General features: G+C 44.0%; 1 protein-coding gene across 1 annotated transcript in view; it reads left to right on the top strand.

Annotated features, from left to right (window-relative positions):
- Positions 1-807: 807 nt before the first annotated feature.
- Positions 808-15,310, top strand: part of LOC101745648 (uncharacterized) — a 52,878-nt gene continuing 38,375 nt past the window's right edge. Inside the window, exons 1-3 of the mRNA XM_062670997.1 lie at positions 808-1,080; positions 1,699-1,869; positions 10,029-10,101. The gene's annotated coding sequence lies outside the window, so the exon portion shown is untranslated. The remainder of the gene's footprint in view (positions 1,081-1,698; positions 1,870-10,028; positions 10,102-15,310) is intronic.

The raw sequence follows: 15,310 nt of genomic DNA on the forward strand, positions 1-15,310 counted from the left end.
GTTCTTTACTTTGGGGTCATTACACTTCACCTCACTAAATTTCGTCATTTAAATTTTTTGAATTGTATTTTTTATATAATTATAAATAGGTTTATAGGCTGTTGGATCTGTTAGTAAAAAGTTATGTGGCGGTGGGCGGGATAATATTATGTAACATTTTTGATGAATTTTTTTCCACAGACATTGACAGTTTTCCAATTACAGCACAAGAGCGCATTATGCGGCATAATGCTCAACTAAGCTTCAGCATAATTCGGCATTGTGTGTCACTGAGTCGCATTATACTCTGTAATTAACCATTACTTAACTACCATTAAGTCGCATTATACTCTGTAATTAACCATTACTTAACTACCATTAAGTCGCATTATACTCTGTAATTAACCATTACTTAACTACTATTAAGTAATGGTTAATTACAGAGTATAATGCGACTCAGTGACACACAATGCCGAATTATGCTGAAGCTTAGTTGAGCATTATGCCGCATAATGCGCTCTTGTGCTGTAATTGGAAAACGGCCATTCTCTAGTGTTGCACAGTATACGTATCGCTCTTAAGTAATGTGAGCATGGTACAAAGTATTATTTGACATTTCTACACTGCTTTAATTTGTGATAATGTCCATACAAATTACGTCTATCTTGAAATTAATTGAATGACATTTCCCTTATATGAATGTTTTTATAAATTCGTAAGTATATATTTCTTAGGGTCAAAGAAAGTAATATTGATAAAACCAACATAATTTCATTTTATAATTTTTTGTATTTTATGACCTGGTAACATAGACCTTTAGGTCATGTCTTTTTGGAACCGTGAATTTCCAGTGAAGTTTTGGGAAGATTAGACTTTCAATCCGTTAAGTCACAAGATAAACTGTCAAGATGTCAAAATAAAAATTAAACTAGAGATTTTTTTATATTTTTAGAATGTTTTTCATTTACAATTGGAGTAAAAAATGTTAATTAGTTCAATTATTTGTCTTCATAAATTAGACGTTTAGTGTTTAGACTACGTAATAAAAATATGGGGAAAAACAAAATGATAGCTAAAAGTTGCCCGAAATGTGAAATGCAGGTATGAAACTTTTAAATGCACTCTTGAAGACAATGAATTTGAAGGTTTTACCTATTAATTACCTAAATGCTATTATTCTACCAAAAATGTGTACTAGATTTTTTTTTTCGATATGTTTTTACGTGAAATCAAATACGTTTTTTATTCAAATGTAGTTTGTTCAAACAATAAATTCACATTAATTACTTGAGTTACAAAGTACAGATAAGGATATAGCGTAGACATAATATATTTTGTTCCTATAGACTTTAAATAATTAGTGCAATTGCTCATTTTCTTTTCACAACCCATTTTTCGCCTTAAATTATCAACATTTGGAATGAAATCTTAGGCATGATGTTCCCTCAGGGCTGCTACATGCCCATTTGCAGATAAGGCTAAAGACCTTTTTGTGCCACGTGTATTAGTGATGTGTAAGTGTGATGATTACTAATTACCATCAGGTGGATCCTAGGATTGTCCGTTTTCAACAGCAATAAAGAATAGACCGTTTTTCTATGGTGCAATTTCACCAACTCAGCGGAAGATATTCTCTTGTTGTTAAACTACTAAAGCCTCTTTCTAATTTATCTTAGGGTTGCACTGTATGTGAATAAATTGAAAATCATAAAATTTCAGGTAGCCGTTGCATCAAAATCGTGTAAGTGCGGACACACTTTCTTTTCTGCTCGTCGCGGTGCTGACACTTTGCCGGCCGTTGAGAATATCAAAAGAAGAACCGGTCGAGTTAGGAGATCGCAGCCTCAGTTTTATGATGCCCAGCATTACCAAAAGCAGATTAAAAGGAGAGTGAGTATAAGAGCAGTCCCGACTAACTTGTCAATTGTGAAAGCAGATGTAGCGGATCAGCTTTCAGGCTAAAAGTATTGTGAAGATGAGACTTTAAAAAAAACGCAGTCCTTAAAGAGTGGATTCTGTTGGGTACGCAGCACGTCACCCGTGTCGATAAGGCGAGTGACGCCAACCCAGGTTGGACGGGTTTATGAATCTTATAAGATTTCTTGAAATCCTATAAGACGCCGGATGCCCGTCTCGTGGCGATTATTCGTGTCGATCTGAAGCAGTCGATGTAGGGTCCTGAGGTGTACGATATCGTACAAGCTCACTCGAAATTAAAACTCAAAACTTTACTAATTAACGTAAACCGAGCCGACCGATCTGTCAATACAACCGAATTCAATAACCGACGATCTTTTCAATGGTCTTCAAATCTTCAATAAATATCTTCGAGGCGCTGATGTCTTTACTCGTGCTTTTTTTTGTAATCTTCGTTCGGAGGGTCGGCGGCCGGCGGTTGGCAGGTAGTCGGTCGAGGGTCGGTCGGTAGGTCGGCAGGTACCTGACAGCGTCGCAGGGTCGCTTAACTACCTCGGAATGTTACCCTACAGAGATCTCGTGTAAAATACGGCTCTCGTCGAGATCATTTTCACTATGATCGGCTCGGTTTATTCGTTATATCTATTTATTTAATAAATGTATATACTAATGCCTTATACTTAACTATTCTATGTTGTAATCCCTATCGATACATATAACTTATTCTATGCTTAATCTATATGACGCGCCCGTATAAACAAAATACCCGGTCCTGAACACAGATAAATGCTGTTTGTTACATCGTTTCGGAACGCGGGCCGGGCGCGTGTTCATTTAAGTTAATATGCTAATCTTAAAACTATCGGGAATAATAAAGCAAAAGTGTATACTATTTATTTCAAAGCACGTTATCTATATCCTTATCTATCTATATGCACTCTATATAATTTATCTATTTGTTATTTATCTATTTGTTATAACTCTATGTCTATGTACGTATCTATATAAATCTATTATTCTATTCTATATTCTATTATATTCTTCAACTTATTCTATAATTATGGGGCGACGCCGCTGTCGCCAACATCCTCCCCCTCGTGCGTAGCACCGACTCCTTGTCGTGGCGACTCTATGGGCGTGGGCTCGTCGCTCGTTGCAGGCACCAGCAGGATCATCTTGGAGGCAGGTCTCTTAAGCAGGCCGCCGCTCGTTCTGACGTCGACGGTTCGTACGCGGTTGTCGGGGCCTGGGTAGGTGTGGACAACTTGCCCGCGCGGCCATGTGTTGCGTGGCAGCGTGGAGTCCACTATGAGGACGGTATCCCCACACTGCAAGTCCTCGCCAGCTGCTCTCCCGTTGATCTTCCTGGGCAGCAGCGTAGGCAGGTATTCCTTGACCCACCTACTCCAGAAGTGGTCTGCCATACGCTGCGCCACTCTCCATGTCCTTTTGCCGGTCAGGTCTTCGTCTGTGTAGTCGCCGATGCTTGGAGCTCCGCAAGACCTCCCTATGAGGAAGTGGTTCGGCGTGAGTGCTTCTGACTCCCAACTCTCTTCCCTGGCGACGAGCGGTCGCGAGTTGATGACGTGCTCTGCCTCCAACAGAAGAGTGTGCAGAACTTCTTCCCTCGGGTGTCTTTCCTTCAGTGTGACCGCCAGCGCGGTCTTCGCGGACCGCACCAAACGTTCCCACGCGCCTCTCATGTTCGGCGCTCCCGGCGGGATGAACTTCCATTTTATGTTCATCTGAGCGGCCCGTGACACGACGTCTGTTTCCCTTGCATTCTCGATTGCCTGCTTGAGCTCCTTGTTAGCGCCGACGAAGTTAGTCCCATTGTCGCTGTAAATGACTTTGGGAATTCCTCGTCGGGCGGCCATCCTGCGCAGCGCTAACAGCATTGAGTCTGCCGTCAGTGACGCTGCTAGCTCCATGTGGACTGCTCTCGTGGTGAGGCATGTGAACAGCACGCCCCACCTCTTCTCGTGACGTCGTCCTACAGTCACCGTCATCGGCCCGAAGTAATCGACGGCAGCACAGGTGAACGGCGGCTCTCCATGTCGTAGCCGCTCTATCGGCAGGTCTCCGGTGGGCGGTAGTCGTGGTGTACTCCGATATACCTTGCACTACTGGCATCGGACGGCCGTCGCTCGAATGATCGATCTTAGACCTAGGATTCAGTAGCGCTGCCGCACCTCGTTCATCACCGTTGCGTGGTTAGCGTGCTGGAACGCCTCGTGATAGTGTTTGATCAATAATCTCGCTATCACGTGCTTCCCGTCCAGCACGATCGGTCGCTTGCAGCCTGCATCTATGTATTGCGCTGCGTCGATACGTCCGCGCAGGCGCAACAGGCCATCTTCCATCACGACGTCGAGCCGTCGCAACTTGGGGTGACGTTCGGGATCTTTTTCACCGAAGCTCTCTCCTTGGCTGCTTCTCAGTAGGATCTTCTCCGCCTTCTTCAAGTGGGGCGGATCAAGCGGCAGCCATGCTTCTGTAGGTGCTTCCGGGGTCCTTAACTTCCATGTGGATCGGGGTTGCTTCGTTCGTGTCGTCCTCCACGTGGGATCTTGCTGCTTCGATTGTCTGGACACGCAGGCGCTCTCCTTCCGGGGTCGACACAGCTCGATAAATTGGAGGACCCTGGCTGTTGCTCTCAATAACCTGACCCAGCTCGAGAATCTGTGCGGATCGGGCGTGGGTTGAGCTTCAGCGGTCCTCGCCGTAGGCGACCAGGTAGGCCTCTTTCTCTTCTCCAGACGGTTCTTGCTTGAATGTTCGCGGCTTGGGCCAGCGCGATTCATCCCACGTCAGGAACTCGGGTCCATTAAACCACCGATGCGTGTGGTCGAAATCCGCCGGCGCCTCTCTAGTTGCGTCGTCTGCTGGGTTCTGCGAGCCAGGCACCCATCGCCATTCTTGGGGCTTCGTTGACTCTTCTATCTCGGCGAGTCGGTGCGCGACGAAAGGTTTGAACGTGCGTGGGTCGGTCTTTATCCATGTCAGGACTGTACTGGAGTCAGTCCAGTACGTCCTTACACCGACTGCGATGTCCAATTCGTTCGCTATCGCCTGCGCCATCCTTGTCCCCAGCAGTGCAGCTTGCAGCTCCAGCCTTGGGATAGAGACTGGTCTCAGTGGGGTCACCCTGGCTTTCCCTGCTAGAAGCGTGATGCGGTAGGTGCTCTCGTCTGTCTTCTGACGCCAATAGACTGCACACGCGTAGGCCTTCTCGCTGGCGTCGGTGAACGTGTGCAGCTCCCCCTCAGTGCTGCAGCACGAGAAGCACCTTGCTATTCGGAGGCCTTGCAACATGCGGAGGTTCTCCATGTAGCGTTTCCACGCCACCTCGTCCTTTTCCAGGATGACGTCGTCCCAGTCGATCCCGCTCCGCCAAATGCTCTGAATGAGCGCTTTCCCTTCTATTAGCACGGGTGATGCCAGCCCCATAGGGTCGAAGGTTGACATTACCGCGCTAGTCACTTCTCGTTTGGTCGGGGTCCGTGCTTCTATATCCTTTGGGTCTCGTGGACGTGTCCGGAATCCCACCTCGTCTGACTCGTAGATCCACCGCAGGCCCAGGGTCTTTTCTTCCTTCGACCCCAGCTCTATGTCTCCTGGGGTCACACCGCCTGCGAGGCTCGCCAGAATGCAGCGCCTTCTATTGCCCACGCGGCTTCTGGATATCGATGTCTGTAATCCTTGGCATTCTTATTTCTAATAAACAGCGCCGCGCTCGGTGAACAGGCCGCTCCGAATATGACCGACGTCATTCTATACTCTTTTGGAGCGGCCTCGCGTCGATCTTCTCTATAGAGGAATCTTGGGCTGTCGCGGTCCACGTCCCTGATCCTTATCTGCAGGAACCTCTCCTTGATGTCCGCGACAACCACGACGAGCCTTTTCCGGAACCGCAACAACGCTTCGAACAGGGATTGTAGGTCCGAGCTTCGAAGCGGCCGTCATCGCGTCTCCAACCTCTGTCGTCCTCCTTCTCCAAGATGTCAAACGCCTTCGCCTCCATATCCGTGCTCGGACGCTTGGGTGGGACTCTATCGTGAAGCGCTCCTTCACCTGTCTGTCCAAGGCCTCTTCGCGCATCGATACATGGGCGCAGGTGAGGAAGTTGACCTCTTTGGCGTTGTTGCCGTCGAGACCATGTAGCACCCATCCCAATTGGGTGAATGAAGCTACCGGCTGGTTCCTCCTGCCCCTGCGCGCCCTTCTGGCGGCGATGAGTCCCCAGTTGTCCTGCCCGATCAATAGCTTGGGGGATCGTACATCGTAACATAACTGGTCCGCCAGGCTCCTCAGGTGCGCGTAGCCTTCGATGGTTTCCCTCTTCAGTCGCTGAGGTGCAAGGCTCATGTCGTCTATTGTGCGCGCTCCGAAGATCGTCCTCTTCTGCCGCTGGTGAAGCCCTCGAACTCGGATGTTAAGCTTCATCGAGTCCATCTTCGTTAGGGTCTTCCCGCCCACGGTCTCGAGGCGGAGCAACTCCTTGGGTCCCTTCAGGCCGATCTGCTTCGCCACGCTCGAGTCCAGGAGAGTTACCGTGGAGCCTTCGTCCAGCAGGGCCAGCACCGTCGTCGATCCCGACGGCCCGTACACTTCAACGGGCACCATCTTCAAGTACGCCCTGCTGATCCGTGTACAGTTGATGGGAAGTCGCACGTTGTTCGCGACTTCCCTGTTCTCTGCTGGCTCTGTCTCCGGCTTCTCGTTGTGTAGCGAGTGGTGATGCCAGCGCTTGCACGTGCGACATGGCGGTCGTTGACATGCTTGCTTCCGGTGCTTACCGTTGAGGCACTTGTAACATAGGCGCGACTCCTTTGCCATCCTCCATCGTTCCTGCACCGTAGCTCTCTCGTACCTCGGACAATCATACAGCGGGTGTCCTTCCTTGCACTGCGGGCACGCCGGCTTGTCTATTATTACTCTGTCCGAAGTTGCGCGCTCGGTGCAGTCGATTGTGGCGTGCGTCGCCTGTCGCCTCGAAGGTTGTCTTTTCGTTGCCACCTCGGCCACGGCGTGTGGCCCGCACCGGTCCGCCATCTTGTTCAGGAAGCCGCACATCGTGTTGAGGTCCGGGTCTCCTTCAGTTTTATCGATAATGTGGTCGTACCACCGGAACCTCAGGATGGTCGGCATCTTGTCGACGATGCTCTTCAGCAGTTCGGGCGACATCAAATATTGGGGTTTCCGCAGTCCCCTGATCGCTGCGACGGTATTGTTAACATTGCTCGCCAGTGAGCAAATGTCGTAGGCGGAGTCACTTATCGTTGGAAGCCTTCGTATGCGGTCTAGCTCCGCTAAGACTAAAGCGTCCGCCCTTCCATAGCACCGCCGCAGTGATTCCATTACTTCCTCCGGTGTGCTCTCGGAGTACAGCTGGCTGCGGACTCCTTCCCTGGCTTGTCCCTTCAGCGCTCTTCTCAGCCGCGCCATGTTTTGAGCGCTTGAGAAGAGTGGAGCGGTATCTTCGTAGACAGCCTTGAAGGCCACCCACTCCCTGCAGTCGCCTTCGAACGTCGGCAACTGGTGCATGTAGTCGGGTTGTGGCGGCAGCTCCTTGGTCGTTGCGCTCCTTACTGCTTCCACTATCGCCTTAGCCAGGTCCCTGTTGCCGCACTCTTCCATGTTGGCCTTGCTGACGGGACGGTTCTCAATGTGCTCGCCTGCGGGCTCCTTGTCCATACTGCCCACCGACGTCTGGACCCAGGCCCTGGTCTGGTCCTCCCGGTCCTTTGGCTCTTCTATAATGGAATCATCGTCGTCTTCGCTTTCGGCCTGAATCAATTGCAGGCGGAGTCTGGCGGCTATAGTGGCTGCTTGTGCTTCTATCAATTCTTTTTCCGCCAGCTCCGCTCTCGCTGCCAGTTCCTTACGTCGTAGCGATTTCTTCGACGCGGGTCTATTTTCACCACGTGTCCGCGTCGTTGCCTCTTCAAGTTTTGTGTTCTGGGTCGTACCGGTCGCGGAGCTCTCGTATGTTTCGTACGACGTCGCTTCTGTTGCCTCCGGACTGGATTCTTGAACCGCAGGTTCGAGTGGCTGTTCCCTCGATGATCCCTTGTTGCTCCTGGTGATCGGCATCGTTGAATAATCGCTGTATCCGGCTCGAAGGACCAGCTGTTGGGTACGCAGCACGTCACCCGTGTCGATAAGGCGAGTGACGCCAACCCAGGTTGGACGGGTTTATGAATCTTATAAGATTTCTTGAAATCCTATAAGACGCCGGATGCCCGTCTCGTGGCGATTATTCGTGTCGATCTGAAGCAGTCGATGTAGGGTCCTGAGGTGTACGATATCGTACAAGCTCACTCGAAATTAAAACTCAAAACTTTACTAATTAACGTAAACCGAGCCGACCGATCTGTCAATACAACCGAATTCAATAACCGACGATCTTTTCAATGGTCTTCAAATCTTCAATAAATATCTTCGAGGCGCTGATGTCTTTACTCGTGCTTTTTTTTGTAATCTTCGTTCGGAGGGTCGGCGGCCGGCGGTTGGCAGGTAGTCGGTCGAGGGTCGGTCGGTAGGTCGGCAGGTACCTGACAGCGTCGCAGGGTCGCTTAACTACCTCGGAATGTTACCCTACAGAGATCTCGTGTAAAATACGGCTCTCGTCGAGATCATTTTCACTATGATCGGCTCGGTTTATTCGTTATATCTATTTATTTAATAAATGTATATACTAATGCCTTATACTTAACTATTCTATGTTGTAATCCCTATCGATACATATAACTTATTCTATGCTTAATCTATATGACGCGCCCGTATAAACAAAATACCCGGTCCTGAACACAGATAAATGCTGTTTGTTACATCGTTTCGGGACGCGGGCCGGGCGCGTGTTCATTTAAGTTAATATGCTAATCTTAAAACTATCGGGAATAATAAAGCAAAAGTGTATACTATTTATTTCAAAGCACGTTATCTATATCCTTATCTATCTATATGCACTCTATATAATTTATCTATTTGTTATTTATCTATTTGTTATAACTCTATGTCTATGTACGTATCTATATAAATCTATTATTCTATTCTATATTCTATTATATTCTTCAACTTATTCTATAATTATGGGGCGACGCCGCTGTCGCCAACAGATTCTTTGTCCTGAGGAAGTGAAGTAGACATGCTCAAAGAAAGTAATCAAGCTTATGCTGGATTTCTGTCTGAAAAAGGATACTTGATAGTCATAATAAACAAATGTAGTTCAAAGTGACTACATTTTGTTTTTATTGTTTACCTGGTGCACCTGGTGTTAAGTGGGTACCGGAGCCCATAGACATCTACAATGTAAATGCAGGCACCCACCTTGAGATATGAGTTCTAAGGTCTCAGTATAGTTACAACGGCTGCCCCACCCTTCAAACCGAAACGCATACTGCCCCACGGCAGAAATCAGCAGAAGCAGTAATGCATTCTGGTTCAAAGGATGGGGCAGCTGTTGTGTTATAGAACTGAGATTTAGAATGCTCAAGTTGGAAGCAGATATATTGTCAATGTCTAAGCTCCGGCACCGCTTAATATCAAAGGGCTAAGAGCTCGTACACCCATCAGCTTGTTGGTAATCAGTGTTGGAAATTGACATCATATCCACTAAAAGCATTCAATTATTTTAGTTGCAATCATCTATAAGAATACACACATACATTTAACCCACAATTAACACACGTAACATCATTTCGGATCCTCCCGATCCACTAACGGTGCTTTTAAGTACCCCAAGCACTGATCATCGTTCTCGTCGAACCCGTCGCTTACGACGAAGGGCTCGACGAGTAAATTAACCCTCAGACACAGCCCACTGAGTTTCTCGCCGGATCTTCTCAGTGGGTCGCGTTTCCGATCCGGTGGTAGACTGCGAAGCACAGCTCTTGCTAGGGTTCGTGTTAGCAACGTCGTCATGTTTGAGTCTCGTGAATTCACCTACTAAGATTAAGGTTACGCTGAAATAGCCTCTCAAGGCTCACAGCTTAGGTAGGAAAAAAAAATACATATGTAGATATGTGTGTATAGAAACGGGTGAAAACCTCTATTCCTGAGCTTAAACATAATTACTTGAATTACTTGAACATAATCAAAATATCTGATGTTACTTAAATTTGTTATAGTCGCCGAAGAAAAGGTCTTTATCGAGATCCATAGATGAGGACTCTAAAAACAGTAGAGAGAAAACTGAAAATGGTAAGAATGAATATTATTGCATTCATTTGTCTAGTAAAATAGGCATTTTGTAGTTCCCAAACTTTGCTAGTTTACATGTAACATATTTACAATTAGACAAATTTCAGTGTAGGCAGATTTAGAGATTAAATGATATCTTAAATAAATTAAAAGTTTGATTTAGTTATTAGTTGCATATACTTTACAGTTTCGCGGAAGGATGAGGTTCTATTGTGTTGAATAACGTCGAATTAAAAAAAAAACCCTTATTTTTACGTTTCATTCTACACGCAACGAACTAACAGTATCTTGATGTCTGGCTGTTTGTTTGTCCCGTAATTTCATCTTTACGATAATACGATTTTAGATAATAGAATATAAACAATACTCAAAGACGGGAGATTAAATCGTAAAAGTATTATTTTGATTGCGTTGTTTAACGCGATAACGTCTTATAAATCGAGGAACACCGACTGCACGCACGAAAAAGTGTCACGTTCCACTTGAGCCTGAGCGTGCAAGCGAGAGCGCGGAACAAGCGATAGAGAGACACGATCGACCCAAGCGTTGACTTGTGACCCATTTATTTCTTTCTCGCGCGACGTCAGAGCTAGCAGTTCGAATAGTTCTGTTAATGACGTTATCACGTAAAACTATCGTCCGGAAAACGACTTTACGGACAGCCAATTTATTTTTTTGATATTTTTTTCTTTCTTAAGGGATTTTATGATCAGTTAACTAATACCTTTAAGCCATGTCTTATTTTAATTTATATTCTTATTTTTATGAAAAATGATAATATGGAGTGGAATTAAATAAAATGAAATGAAAATGATGAATTTGAGACATTAATCAACTGGGATGAAATAAAATAAAATGAGATGAGATGATATGGGATGAAATATAATCTCAGTAAAATGGTGGTAATTTACTGAGATTTTTTTCCGTGGACTTTTTGGAGGATCCCGAGAAGTTACGTCCAGCGGCTTGGTTTCATTTTCCCAAATTTGTGCACTTTCACAGATATTAAACAGTTGATAAACCACCGTTATTACACATTTAAAGTTGAAGAAACACTAAATAGACAAAATAAAACAAATCACCCAACTTCACTCCTCGCGTTCCCGCCAAAAAGTCAATTTTTTTCCTCTATAATCTACATTTATTTGTTTTCTACTGTCACGTAAGCTTCCGCGATAGCGCTGCCAGTGGCTTCGCGCGCCCGCCGCCGCCGCGCCCTACGACGGACCCGCCGATCCCCGCCAGCGTCCGTGAACAACTCACGCGACCCCACACCCAATCTAAGGCCCGCCCAATTAGCTAGATGCAGATTAATACTGCAAGAGATCAACAGAAAGATGAGCGCTGTCACCTGGCATCCGCCTGCCGAATAACGAAAAAAAAAAAGAAAAAAAAATCATTTAAGAAACACGGATGGGCGGATGTGACTAAACAAATTTTAGTCGATTATTTGGAATCGACTAAATACCATCAATTGATTGTCATCGGAAAAGTGTTTGAATGCGATTTGTGTTAACCATATCGGTATAGAACGTTAGTGACTTATGCATTGGTACAAAGAGTGAGAAATTTTTAAATAATTCAACTGGTCAGCTTAAAAGAGTTTAAGTTAATAAATTTTTGCTTTGTTTTTCGCGAGTCGCGGACATAATTAAAACTGCTTTTACGGTTTAATGTCTAGTTTATTATCTCCATTATGTTGTTTTCAAAGCTTCGAATACAGGTTTCGTGGTTATACGGACGAACTGTAGAGCCATTTGACTATGACAATTGAATATTGCGCCAATTACAGTTCTTTTTGACATGATAATGTCTTATAAATTGGTGAACACCGGCTGCACGGACGAAAAAGTGTCACGTTCCGCCTAAGCCTGAGCGTGCAAGCGAGAGCGCGGAATAAGCGATAGAGAGACACAATCGGCCCAAGCGTTAATTTATCGAAAAAAATTTAATTTTCAATTCACTCTTTCTTTGTATTGTACAAAATAATGAATGAATTCAATGATAATAATTCAAATCAATTCATAAAAGTATTTAGTTTTTCATCAAAGTTTCCTTAAGACGTTGTCACTTAAAACTATCGTCCGTAAACCGACTTTACAGACAACCAATTTTTTTTTCTATTATAATTTAACGACAGTAAAGTTTGCGAGATAAAAGCGTAAAAGTACTTTTAGTATTATGTTTGCGTATATTTTTCGCGACTATTCAAATACGTTTTTTACAGTTTTAAAGTTTTCTTGTTGTCGCTTCCGGGAATAAACATAGAGAGGGCAACTAACGATTAATTTTTTTTAATTTTACTATTTAAAATTTGTTCTGAATTCATTTGTTATTTTCTTTACATTTTTGACTGACATATAGGTCACTGGTGTCCTACGCGGCGCACTGAAGTAATCATGTAAATTTACTGTTACTAAGGCGCCTAAAGATTGCCTAACTTTACCTTCTTCTGTTTGTTAAAGTATGTTGTAGTCTTTCAGGTCTCTTAGAAATAGATTCATTCTCATTATCTTCGGAGTCTTCTTTCCCAGAGTCTACTAGATATTCCGACGTCTTAGTAACATTACTTCAGTGCGCCGCGTAGGGCACCGGTGACCTACATGACAGTCAAAGGTTTAGCATTGCCTACACCACGATTACGTAATATCTCAGCACGCTATTAATTGAGTTACGTCGACAATAAATTAATTGGTTACCTATTAACTTATACGTATCGCACTTCACTGATCTCACGTCTGCGTTTGAAATATAGTCATTTCTCGAAATGACTAACGCGCCACTGTCGTTTGTTGATTGTGTGGAGGGTAGAAAGAAGTTAGGACCACCATCTCAGTTTATTAAAAAGTGTCCGCTGAAATAGAGCCAAAGCAGATGGCGCCACAGTAGCAAGTGGAAAGATTTTAAAAAAACAGCGCCATAAACTATTAGAATAGGATAGTAAATTAAGAAGAAAAGAAACACTTCATACGTTAATACAAATAAAGATGAATAGATGAGATTTTAATTATACAAGTCGCGAAAAATATTAAAACTCAATCTGACACAGTTCGCTCTGTTTAAAACTGCTATATTCGTATCATTTCCACTTCCTACACTAGCGCTGTTTCTGTAGCTTATACAAGATGACGCTCCTTACATCTACCCTCCTTAGTTGGTGGTCATATTCCGAAGATACCTTCTAGAAGAGTCGTGAGAGAACTGGAAATAATTTTCAATTCAGTCAGTGTTTGATTTTTTCAATTGCTCAAGACGAGTGGACGATCACGCAGCGTGGTGAAGAGGTCACCGGAGCCCATGGACGTCAACAAGAGACACGAGTTTTAAGTCTCGGCTCTATAGTACAACGACTGCCCCACCTTTCAAACCGGGGTGGGGATAATTTTTGCGGGTTTGTATCCTCATATCGACCCACGTCTATTAGGTGATTTTGTAAATAATGTATGTTTGTTAGAAAATGATAATTATTTGATTCTGATAAAATTGATAGCTCGTAAATCATGATCTGCATTTGTCGACACATAGGCAATCATACAACAATAACATAACAATCCTATAGTATAGCTGTAATATCTGAATTAAATTAAAGACTGACTAAGTATAAAAGACCGATATATGAATAATAATTGTAAGAGCGCAAAACAACTTATGACGTCAGACGTGGTCAGCCTCGACGCTGGCGACGCTCGTAATGAATTAAGAATGTACCTCCGTATAGTTTGTAACATATAGCTTGATACATCTGACATTTGAACTACTTTCGAAAATCGATTTTTCTCGAACACAATTTAAATATCGATTCTGCCGAATGTCCCACGGATCAAGCTGTTTTTTATAAACAATAGTTATATAAGATGCTTATTCGGTTGTCTGATTCATCCGACTTCTACTAACAATTTACCTGGTTATAGTTTGTAAAATGTAGCTTGATACATCTGACGGTTGGTATAGCGATATCTACAACGCTTGGACTAGTTTCGAAAATCGATTTTTCTCGAACACAATTTAAATATCGATTCTGTCTCACGGATCGACTTGTATTTTACAAACTATAGGTAGTTATTGAAGACGTTTTAGTTGGTTGTATGAATGTTTTTGTGTGCCCGAGCTCTCAATCTTACCAAATTAACTACGAATCGTCTGATGTTGGACGTATGTGTATAAATTAAATAAATATATGTTTATTATCAAATAGTTGTTTTGTATTTAATTTTAGACAATAGATCATAAGGTAAATTGTAGATTTTTCTACGTATTTTTTTGTTGTTGTATATATCATGTACAGAAAAACCACACGTGGAAATTTGTTTCCAAGTCGACCACGGAGTGGGGCTGAGACGAGCCTTGGTAAGTGCATAAAGATAAATTAATTAATAATATATTACACCATGCGTATCTATATAGATTACACAATCCATACTACAGTATATTAATGATATATTAACTCCTTCCGGGCGGAGCTGGAATGCCTCTTAGGCTTTTTTTATTGCATAGATGAGTGGACGAGCTCCCCACCTTGAGATATGAGTTCTAGGTCCTCATTATAGTTATCACGGCTGCGTCACTCTTCAAACCGAAACGCATTACTACTTCACGGCAGAAATGGGCAGGGCAGTGGTACCTACCCGCGCGGATTCACGAGACATCCTACCACCCGTAATTACGCAAATTATAATTTTGGGGATTTGATTTTTACTACACGATGTTATTCCTTCATAATGGAAGTCAATCGTGAACATTTGTCAGGTACGAGGGCTGCACTAAAAGTATCGGGAATGGAATATTTCCACTGTTCCTCTCATATTAAAATCTTTTTAATTGAAAACTCCTTGGTTTTAAAAATCGAATACCATTTATTTATTTAAAAAAAGATTCTCGGTCTTGTCACGAGGTTTTGTCAAACTTGTTTAGTCGTTGAGAAAATGGAATTGACTCGAGAAAATTCAAGAGCGATGATTTATTATGACTTTCGAAGTGGTTTAACACAAAAACAGTGTGTTGACCGGATGATTTCTGCATTTGGTGATGAAGCCCCATCCAAAACCACAATTTATCGCTGGTTTGCTGAGTTTCAACGTGGACGTGTCAAGCTCAGTGATGATCCCCGTCAAGGTCGTCCAAAAACTGCAGTCACCCAAAACGTTGATGCTGTGCGTAAGCTGATTGAGGAAGATCGACATGTGACATACCGCGAAATTCAGGCAACTTT

The sequence above is a fragment of the Bombyx mori genome, chromosome 11 (assembly GCF_030269925.1).
Source record: "Bombyx mori chromosome 11, ASM3026992v2".
In the NCBI taxonomy this organism is placed as follows: domain Eukaryota; kingdom Metazoa; phylum Arthropoda; class Insecta; order Lepidoptera; family Bombycidae; genus Bombyx; species Bombyx mori.